At 34.1% G+C, this 10,405-nt stretch overlaps 1 pseudogene; it reads left to right on the top strand.

Annotated features, from left to right (window-relative positions):
• The first annotated feature begins 7,668 nt into the window (after positions 1 to 7,668).
• LOC111553480 lies at positions 7,669 to 8,701 on the top strand (annotated as a pseudogene).
• Positions 8,702 to 10,405: the final 1,704 nt, after the last annotated feature.

Below are 10,405 nucleotides of genomic sequence, written 5' to 3'. Positions count from 1 at the left end.
TTCTTGAGAAACAGATATTTTACCTTTCAGACAGAGAATACAAAATAATTGTTTTGAGGAAACTCAAAGAAATTCAAGATAAAACAGAGAAGGAATTCAGAATTCTATCAGATATTTTGATAAAGAGATTAAAATAATTAAAAAGAATCAAGCAGAATTTCTAGAGTTGAAAAAATGCAGTTGACATACTGAGGAATGCATCACTCTTTTTATAGCAGAATTGATCAAACAGAAGAAAGATTCGTGAGCTTGAAGACAGGCTACTAGAAAGTACACATCAAGTCAAAATGCTTCTGCATAAAAGGGAAACAATCAACAAACTGAAGAGACAACCCACAGAATGGGAGAAAATATTTGCAAACTACGCATGTGACAAGGGATTCATAATCAGAATATATAAGGAGCTCAAACAGCTCTACAGGAAAAAAATCTAATAGTCCAATTAAGAATGGTCAAAAGATTTGAATAGCTATTTCTCAAAAGAAGACAAACAAATGGCAAACAGCATACGAAAAACTGCTCAACGTCATTGATCATCAGATAAATCCAAATCAAAACTACAATGAGATATCATCTCACCTGAGTAAAATCAGTTTTTTTATTCAAAAGTCAGGCAATAACAAATGCTGGCGAGGATGTAGGAAAAAAGGAACCCTTGTTCACTGTTGGGAATGTAAATTAGCATAACCACTATGAAAAACAGTTTTGGAGGTCCCTCAAAAAACTAAAAATTGAGCTTCTATACTATCCAGCAATTCCACTGCTGGGTATATACACAAAAGAAAGGAAATAAGTATATAAAAATATCTGCACTCTCATGTTTGTTCACAGTAGCCAAGATTTAGTAAAACCTGTGTTCATCAACAGATGAATAGACACATAAAAGGTGTTACTTGAACACAATAGAGTACATTCAGCCATCAAAAAGAATGCGATTTTGTCATTTGCAATAACATAGATGGAATTGGAGGTCATTATGTTAAGCAAAATCAGGCAGGCACAGAAATATAAGCATCACACGTTCTCAGTTATTTGTGGAATACAAACATCAAAACAATTGAACTCATGGAGACAGAGAATAGGAGGATGGTCACAAGAGGCAGGGAAAGGTAGTGGAGGACTGGGAGGAAAGTGGGAATTATTAATAAGTACACTCACAGAAAAATAGAAAAAATAAAGACATAACATTTGATACCACAACAGGGAGACTACAGTTGACAATAATTTAATTGCCGATTTAAAAATAACTAAAAGAAAATAACTGGATTGTCTATAACATAAAGGATAAATGCTTGGAGGGATGAATATCCAATTTTCCATAATATGATTATTGTTTATAGCATGTCTATACCTAAGTATCTCATGCACCCCAGAAATATATACACCTGCTATGTACCCATAAAACTTTAAAAAATAAAAAGAACAACCTAAAGCCTCATAGTCTAAATAGTTGTATATTTTAATCATTTACTTTCATCTATGCTTTAGTCATTTAAGCTTTGCTGCTCCATAAAGAATTATAGACACATTAATGCTGAAAAGCAGCTTTTACAGTCTCATACTTGATGACCTCTTATTTATCTGGATAGCCTAATATTCTGACTATGAAAACATAAATATACATGTGTGTGTGTATGTGTGTGTGTATATATATATATATATATATATATATATTTATATGCATGTATGTGTGTATATATATTTATATGCATGTATATGTATACATGTATATATATTGTGAAATACACCATTTTACAAAAGAAAATTTTAGGGTTTAATAGTCAAATCCTATATAGCATGAGATGCACTCTATGAAATCCTAAAATATATACTTGCAATAAAAGCAAGCTTAACTTAAAACTTTGAAACCATACTTCTGAAAAATTCAAAATAATTTAATTGCTTATTTTCTTTTATTTCATGAAATTTTTAGTGATTTTTCTTAATTTTATTGACATGAGTCATACAAATACTTTTATATACTAATAAAAATACTGTTAAGAAAGCATTTGAGAGAGATAATATAAATATATAATATAGTTTCATGGCTATATGAACTCTATAAAATAATTCATTACATGTCTGATTTTTTTTAATAGGAGTAAAACCAAGTAAATTTAATTGGAACATTTTTTATCACAATTTCCAATAGAAGGAGATATAATTACATTTCAAAGTACTTCACCTGAAACAACAGTGCTCTTAATTCTTTCAAAATTGACTATTAATTACAAATGTCTAGTTCTACTTGCTTTTTTAAGTGCTGGTTTTTGCAGCAACAGTTTTCTAGCAAAATAAATGTAGTGAAATTTCTGCTTCACTAAGCCATTTTAAACCATAGTTTGGAGCCATTTCCTCCTACAACTTTGTGAGATTTGTGGTAAGTGTTCAATCTTGCATACTATTTTATAGATGTACTCTATTAAACCAGCAATAATATAAGATTTCAAATATGGACAGCAAATGTCAGTAAGACACTATATAAAACCATGAAATAAAACATAAAAAGTTATTTAAGTTGCATATAAAACACAATTTTAGTGTTATATTGCACATGTTACTTAAAAATTATGCAGTCTTCAAGAATATAAATTAGAGCTTTTTTAAGCAATAATTATTTTAGAAATATTAATATGCAAGGACACTTTCACTGCAATGTTAAATTTATCTCTAAGAAAAGTCTTTGCATTTAACTATATGAAGACACAAAGAAGTAACGTTTCCTGCCTCAGAACTATGGGAAGAGGCAGTCATAGTTGTTGTCAAAGAGCAAATGGTTAGGAAAGAGCCAGTTCTTCCTTTTTATAAACAAAGACTCAGAATGGCCAAGATCAAGGACACTTTGAGGGACAGCAGTCTTTTGAGATTACATGTAATCATCTTTTATTTTCTCCAAATGTGAAGTTCTAGCTCACAGGTAAGTCTTAAAAATAAATAATAGTGAAATCAGAAGCGATCTTTAAATATTCCAATCTTCTAAAGTTAAAAAAAACAATGTGAATCAACACACATCATATATTTAGAAAAAAGTTACTCATTAATTCATTCATTCATTTACACATTGTAAAACAATTCATACTAGTAACAAATATCTGTATTAACAGTGAATGAAGCATATTTATAATTTTTTATTTGAATATTTCAGTAGTAATTTAACATATGCTGAGTCATTAGTATGTGTCAGGCACTGCTTTAATGATTTGGTAAATTGATCCACTTAATTTTCATATCAATACTATATTAGAAAGAAGGAAACCGAGACACTAAGAATGTGGATAGCTCACCTGGTCATACTGTTATTCACGGTGAACCTGGGTTTTAAATTCAGGAAGATTGACCCTACGCTCCATGCTGCTACCATTTTACCGTACAACAGCGTAATAACGGACACAAAAATTCGTTATATGGCTTGAAAAATCAGAAAAAAAATGCTATCTAAGGGGTAAAATGCAATGGTTATTAAATGGAAGACTGCAGACTTTTGTCCCAATTTCCTGCCACCGAGTATACTGTAATATTTTCCCTTGGCTCATAAGGAGTTCTTCTTCAGGGTAAGAATACACAGAATCAACAAACTACAATGCAGTGCAATCAATGATATAAGGAGTATGTCTAAGGCACTACTAAATTTTAGAGAAAGAAAAGTACCTTTTGCTCAAAGTCAGGGGTATATGGCCGAGCCTTACCTACAGAGCCAATCACAAGTTCAAGGAAATTAGATACTTGATTAAACAGGGGACAGACTGAATGACTTTTAAAAACTTCCATGACTGACAACTTTCACACTGTTCTACTTTGGTGCTTCAGATTACCTTACACAATCACACTTGATGACCTCTTATTTCTCTGAATAGCTTAAATAACTACTTTTCATAACAGTTAACAACAGAATCCGTAAAATACAAATATGGCATATTTTCTGGGGATAAATGTTGTAAGAACTTGCATTTAATAATAATCATAGCTAACATTATTAAGTACTTAGTATGTACCAGGTATTATTCTCTATACTTTATTGGCATTTTATTTTTCTTTTTTTTTTTTTTTTTTTTATTATACTTTAAGTTCTAGGGTACATGTGCATAACGTGCAGGTTACATATGTATACATGTGCCATGTTGGTGTGCTGCACCCATCAACTCGTCAGCACCCATCAATTCATCATTTATATCAGGTATAACTCCCCAATGCAATCCCTCCCCCCTCCCCCCTCCCCACTCCCCATGATAGGCCCCAGTGTGTGATGTTCCCCTTCCCGAGTCCAAGTGAGCTCATTGTTCAGTTCCCACCTATGAGTGAGAACATGCGGTGTTTGGTTTTCTCTTCTTGTGATAATTTGCTAAGAATGATGGTTTCCAGCTGCATCCATGTCTCTACAAAGGACGCAAACTCATCCTTTTTTATGGCTGCATAGTATTCCATGGTGTATATGTGCCACATTTTCTTAATCCAGTCTGTCACTGATGGACATTTGGGTTGATTCCAAGTCTTTGCTATTGTGAATAGTGCCGCAATAAACATACGTGTGCATGTGTCGATTCCTCGTGTGCATGTGGCGATACGTGTGCATGTGGCGTGTGCATGTGGCGATTCCTCAAGGATCTAGAACTAGATGTACCATATGACCCAGCCTTCCCACTACTGGGTATATACCCAAAGGATTATAAATTATGCTACTACAAAGACACATGCACACGTATGTTTATTGCGGCATTTTATTTTTCTAAATACAACAATTTGTAGGTTAGCTACCATAATTCTATCATTTTACAGATGAATAAACCAATTTTCTTAGAGCACAGTTGCCCAAATTGCTCTAGGCTCCTTTCAAAAAGACTAGAGATGAGTTCACTGCATTTACCTATGATATTAAACTGGGTCCATCCTCCCCAAGATAGGCAATCCTGCATACATTGCAGGCCCTCAGGTTGATAAAATGACTCAAGTTTAAAATATGGTTGCGGATCCGTGATTCTCAGTTTGCTCTCTGTTCTTTTGCCTGCCATATCTGGAGTGTTTTGCTTTTGTAAATCAGGTAAGATCTTGGGGAAAGGTTTATTTTATTCCTAGGAACCCCATAATAATTAACCATAGGTAGAGATCTTTATTGGTCTAAGTGAGTCCTAATGCCCACCTATTCTGCTGCCTACTATAACAGTCACATCCACTTTTATCACTTCTTGGCTCAACCACTTGTGATCCTCCCAACCTCACTGAGATGACATTTTAAATCCTTTCTAAATGATTCTTAGTGGAAAGAGAGCAACCAATAAAACATGTTTTCTTATTTTTTCCTCCTTTTAAATAATACTATACTTTCCTTAATTAACCTGGCCCTAAAACGTTTTGAAAAGAACAACTTCTGAAATTTCTTCAGGGATATGAAAAAGAAATAAGTGAGATAGACCTAGATGATACATAAATCCAGCAATCTTAGATTAAGATTTATGTGAAGACATAATGGCCAAAGTCTCTAATTAGTTCACCTTTATGAAAAAATTCAGCCTGAGCTAAAGTTTTATTCCTCACTTCCATATTTCTGCAAACTCAAAATCCATTTCTACAAATACTCATCAGGTTTTGAGTGATAAAATTAGCAAATTCCTGCAATCTTTCTATTTGTTTTCTTCTCAAGTAGCATTTCAAATTCTAGAACATGATGAATTTAGAATCTGAATATTGGCCTAATATGAGGATTGAAGCAAGAAGAAATGCATCCATTGTTTTCTGCAAGTGTGAAAAAACCTCACCAAGGGTTTCTGGGGTTTATGGGTTAGATGTAATACAAATCCATGGATCTTCCTATAACACCCGTCCTACTACTGTAATTTGCTTCTTTGTTAATGTATTAACTTTCACATTAGGTCTGACAAATTCACATGATTTTTTAACCCAGCATCCCCGAGAATTATTTTCTTTGGTGGTGGCAGTGGTGTTGGTATATTAATTTGTTTTTGTTGTTTACTGATCTTAGCCCAGGGTCATAAATTCTAAGAAATTATTTCAGTGTTTTCAAATATATCCTCTAAAGTCTGGGGATTTCATTTTGGACCTTGAGAAAATAACATATATGTTTTTAGTTTTTCTTCTCTCGTTATGTATTATTCTATGCCATCAGATGCAATCTTCCTTCTTCCTTTTGTTTTTTTCATCCCACGTCATGCATTTCATCTTATCCCAGCCAGGAATAAATTCAGCATTTTCCTGAAGATATCTTACCTCATAGCCAATTTTTTTTAATTAATTAGGGTTTTTGTTTGCAAGAGACAAGCAATAACACTCAGTCTAAAATAAGCCAGAAATTATTTTATAATAAAGTATGAGGTAGTTAATATAATAAAAGTGGATAAAATGAAGGCCATACATCAAAAAGGAACAGCTGCCGGGTGTAGGTAGCAAAAATGAAAAAGCAGAGTAAACATCAACCTACAGAATGGAAGAAAACATTTTCAAACCACGCATTCAACAAAGAAAATATTTGCAAACTATGCATTTAAAAAAAATTAATCACAGTGCTATTCACAATAGCAGCATCATGAATTTAACCTATATACCCATCAAAGGTAGACTGGATAAAGAAAATGTGACATATCTGTATGTATGTGTGTGTGTGTGTATATATATATATATATATATATACACATATATAAAATATATATATATAATGCATATGTGTGTACATATATATAATGTGTCTATATATATATATATATATATATATATGCCATAGAACACTACACAGCCATAAGAGTGAATGAGATCAAGTCCTTTGCAGCAACATTGATAAAGCTAGAAGCCATAATCTTAACCAAACTAATGTGGGAACAGAAAAGCAAATACCACCTGTTCTCTCTTATCAGTGGGAGCTAAACATTAAGTAAACATGGACACAAAGAAGGTAACAACAGACACTAGGGCCTTCTTGAGGGAGGAGGATATGAGAAGGGAGAGGATCAGAAATCTGCTTACTGGTGACAAAATAATCTATCCATCTAATCCCTGTGACACACAATTTACCTATATAACAAACCTGCACATGTATCCTTAAATCTAAAAGTTCAAAAAGGAAACTCAAATCAACAAGCAAAAAACAAATAACTCCATTAAAATGTGGGCACAATACATGAACAGACACTGTTCTAAAGAAGACACACAAGTGGTCCACCAACATTAAAAAATGCTTCGAATCACTAATCTTCATAATGATGCAGCTCAAAACCACCATAAGATACCATCTCATATCAGTCAGAATGGCTATTATTAAAAACTCAAAAAATAACAAATGCTGGCAAGATGGCAGAAGAAAGGAAACACTTATATACTATTGGTGGGAATGCGTATTTGGCCCTCTAGAGAGTAGTTTGGAGATTTCTCAAAGAACTAAAAACAGAATTATCATTGATCCAGCATTCCCATTACTGGGTATATTCCCAAAGGAAAATAAATTGTCCTACCAAAAAAGAAAAAGGAAAAACACCAGCACTCGTATGATGATTACAGCACTATTTACAACAGCAAAGATGTGGAATCAACCTAGGTGTCCATCAATGGTGTACTGCATAAAGAAAATGCAGCCCTTTCACTGATGCAAGAACCTAGTGTGGCAGTGGGAGAGATAACAATGGGAGCACAGCTGCTGCCAAGGCCTGGGGCTGACCTGTCTGACTTCCCATTCGTGCTGAGTCCACTCGAACTATAGCCATATCTGGAGACAAGATGATTTTTGATTCTACTATGGGCAGGAAGAAAAAGAAGAAGACATTTATGTTAGATGAGGGTGGGGATATCTAAACAGAGGAAAGCTAGCCCTCAGAAATAAAAGAAGTGGAGCCAGAGCCAACTGAAGACAAAGATTTGGAAGCTGATGAAGAGGACAATAGGAAAAGAGATGCTTATGATGATCCAGATGACTTGATCTTCTTTAATCAAAAGAAAAATAAGAGAAAAACAAAAAACAAAAAAATTCATATTGATGGAGGTGAACAAGATGTAAAGGATCTTAAGATTGAAAGTGATGTTAAAGAACCAGCTGAACCAGGGGATGACCTTGACATTAAGTTTATCAATAAAAAGAGAAAAAGTGGAATTTCAAGTTCCCAGATGATAAAAAATTACCAAAGAAAGATGAAGCCTAAAAGATAAAAAAGATGATGGCATCTTATTCAGTAATCAGACAGGCTCTACTTGGGCAAGCTCAGAAAGAGACTACACATATGAGAAGCAACTGAATAGAGTGTTCCACATCATGTAGGGACAATGCAGTTATGGTTTCTGGAGAGAAAAGGAAATTTGTCACAAAACCTCCTTATGTTGTGTGAGTAGGAAACAAGGAAACTTCTTTTGTCAACTTTACAGATATATATAAACAAATGTATTGTCTCCCCAAACACCTCCCTGAATTTTTGTTGGCTGAATTGGGTACAAATGGTTCTCTAGATGGTAATAACCAACTTGTAATCAAAAGAAGATTACAAAAGAAACAGATAGAAATTGTCTTGGAAGATACATCCATGAATACACCACTTGTCACGCATGCCGAACATGGAACACAATCCTGTGGAAGCACATCCAACTCTATTTTTTAAAGAGAGAAATGTGTCAGCCTAGAGATTCTACTGTCAACATCAAAACCAGCTTCCAGATTGTCATGGACAAATGAACACAGCTCTGTGCCAAAGCTAACTCATTTGCTAATCACTGATTTTGCAAAGCATGCTGTGGAGATTTGCCTGGACAGGATTGCCATCAGAGTGGATATACTCTTGCACTAAAAACAAGATTTAAAAGGTGCCAAGTTCTTTGGTGAGTGGTTGGTTGGTCTGATATCCTTGCAAGATGCTGTTGTTCAAGCTGTTGACACACTTATTGCCTACTTGACAACTGTCAGAAGAATGTAAGGAAGTGCTTTTTAAAAATCGTTCATAGATTTCTGTAAAATACAAGATAAATTAAAGTTACTGTAACAGGGAAAAGAAAGAAAAATGTGGTAGGTATACACCATGGAATACTATGCAGCCATAAGAAACAACAAAGTCACATTCTTTGCAGCAATATGGATGCAGCTGGAAGCCATTATCCTAAGTGAGTTAATGCAGAAGCAGAAAACCAAATACTACATGTTCTTACTCATAAGTTGAAGTTAAATAGTGAGCACACACAGACACAAAGATGCAACAATAAACACTGGGATTCCAAAAGGAGGGAAGTAGAGAGAAGGAAAAGAGTTGAAAAACCACTTATTGGATACCATGTTCGTTATGTGGGCAACAGGAACATGAGGAACCCAAACTTTGCAATCATGCAATATTTACATATAACAAATCTGCACATGTATCTCCTGAATCTAAAATCATAAATAAAAAGAAAAAATTTAAAAAATTACACAAAAATTTATTTATATAAATTTTATTTATATTTAGGTAAAAATATAGCTAATTATTTTGAACTGCCTATGTGCCATAGTCTATAGTAGTGATATTCATTAAAGGACAGTTTTATCCTCTGGGAAATTTTAATAATTTGGAGACACTTTTTATTGTTATAACAGGGTGAGGTGTTATTGGCATCTAGTTCATAGAAGTCAGGATGCTGCTAAACCCAGGACAGCACCCCACAAGAAAAGATTATAAAAACCATAATACCAATAGTACCAACGTTGAGAAACCCTACTGTATACCAAGAAATTAATATGTATTAAGTCATTTCTAAAGTCTTCCAGAATATAATGAGCTAAGGTTAATTGGTTATTTTGGTCAACCATAAGCTCTATTCTAAGAATGTATCAGCACTACATTGCTGCACATAGTAGGCAAGTGAGAATCTAGAATTCAGAAGAATGGGTCATTTATGGTTAATCCCAATCTTTGTCTCAGCACACAAAATGTCTGTCAAACTCAATGTGGGGATGGGACGCTCATTAAAAATTCTCCGAGAAACAAAATTGATACCAAAGACAAGAGTACTCAAGGTCTGGGGTCGATTATAAATAAAAAAGTCTGTTCTGTATTTCCACATATGAAAGGTTAGTTGAGAAGGAGAACCATGTACACTGAGTTATCATATCCAAAACTACGCCAACAAAACTATGTAGCAGTGGTTTCAGACACGAAAGCACAAATCATGGCACAAAGCAAGAGGCAGATAGGTAATTAGAGAGACCAGCAAATTTAGGCAGGATTAGAGGTCGGTTTACAGAAATTTCTGACCCTAAAAGCCTGTAGCCACTGTGCCTTTTTCTCCACAGCCTATAAAAATGCAAATTAACAACTGAAATGTGAGAAAACCTAGAGATAAAACCCCTGAGTAATTGGAACACAGAAAGCACAAATAGCATTGCAGTTGGGAAAGAGGAGGTTGTGATGTAAAGCAGGTTAATTCACCTCTGCAGCCCTCAGTCTCTTCCTCT

This window comes from Piliocolobus tephrosceles, chromosome 15 (genome assembly GCF_002776525.5).
Source record: "Piliocolobus tephrosceles isolate RC106 chromosome 15, ASM277652v3, whole genome shotgun sequence".
In the NCBI taxonomy this organism is placed as follows: domain Eukaryota; kingdom Metazoa; phylum Chordata; class Mammalia; order Primates; family Cercopithecidae; genus Piliocolobus; species Piliocolobus tephrosceles.
This window is presented reverse-complemented; position numbering and strand designations above follow the sequence as displayed.